The 1,199-nt window shown below is 52.4% G+C and overlaps 2 protein-coding genes across 2 annotated transcripts in view; both read right to left on the bottom strand.

The window, feature by feature from the left end:
- Positions 1-1,199, bottom strand: part of LOC117956468 (gastrula zinc finger protein XlCGF57.1-like) — a 95,566-nt gene that overhangs the window by 69,479 nt on the left and 24,888 nt on the right. The gene's annotated exons all lie outside the window — the stretch shown is intronic.
- Positions 1-1,199, bottom strand: part of LOC117956458 (zinc finger protein Xfin-like) — a 59,860-nt gene that overhangs the window by 57,318 nt on the left and 1,343 nt on the right. The gene's annotated exons all lie outside the window — the stretch shown is intronic.

Genomic DNA, 1,199 nt, shown 5'->3' on the forward strand with positions numbered 1-1,199 from the left:
ACACACACACACACACACACACACACACACACACACACACACACACACACACACACACACACACACACACGTTGCTCACGTCACATCTACGTCTTCAAGCTCAGTTGGGGGCTGCGCAGTAACGCTCAACATCACCGGGAAAGAGCTTCCAATATACTTCACTGGTCTCGGTCCACAACAACGGGGTCTGTTGGTCCACTTCTTTATTGGGCTATGGTTTTAGACCAAATTAATAATTTATCTTAATAACCAACAGGCTGTCATCACAGTCAGAGGTTAAATACATGGAGGATCAGTGTCAGCCACGTAAGTTATGTATGACCCAAGGAAGGCTGCTGGCCCAGATGGAGTTCCTGGCAAGGGGCTCAGGGCGTGTGCCCAACAGCTCGCCCTCATCTTCACTAGGATCTTGAACCACTCCCTGGCCAAGGGGAGTCATCCCTCCCTGCCTAAAATCATCCACAATCATCCCAGTGCCGAAGAAGTCTCCCATTACCAGCCTTAATAATTACCGTCCTGTGGCCTTCACCCCTGTAATCATGAAGTACTTCGAGAGACTTGTTCTTCAACATATCAATGACTACCTCCCCCCAGATCTGGACCCCTATCATTTTGCATAGCGCACAAACAGATCCACAGAGGATCGCCGTAGCTCTCCACTCTGCGCTGAGCCACTTGTAGCAGCAGCAGCGGTTTCTCACCAATCGGCTCCAGACGGTGAGACTGGGCCCCCACCCCTCCTCCACTCGCATGTTGAGTACCGGCTCCCAACAGGGCTGCCTGCTGAACCCCTCATGTACTGTCTCTGCACCCACGACTGCAGTCCGGCCCACAACAACAACATCATCATAGTCAAGTTTTCTGACAACACCATTTTGGTCGGACTCATCTCAAAGGGAGACGATGCAGCCTACAGAGAGAAGGTCCTGAGCTTGGCAGTTTGGTGTTCAGAGAAAAGCCTGGCTCTAAACACCAAGAAAACCAAGGAGATCATCGTTGACTTCAGGAGGAACAGCACCGACCTAGCCCCCCTGTACATCAACGGCGTGTGCGTGGAGAGGGTCCACACCACCGGTTTCTCAGCGTCCTCATCTTCGCTGGACATCTCCTGGTCAGCCAACATCACAGCGGTCATCAAGAAGGCCCAGCAGCGACTACACTTCCTGAGGGTCCTCAGGAAGTACGACCTGGACTCCAAC

Source organism: Etheostoma cragini, chromosome 14 (genome assembly GCF_013103735.1).
Source record: "Etheostoma cragini isolate CJK2018 chromosome 14, CSU_Ecrag_1.0, whole genome shotgun sequence".
Classification (NCBI taxonomy): domain Eukaryota; kingdom Metazoa; phylum Chordata; class Actinopteri; order Perciformes; family Percidae; genus Etheostoma; species Etheostoma cragini.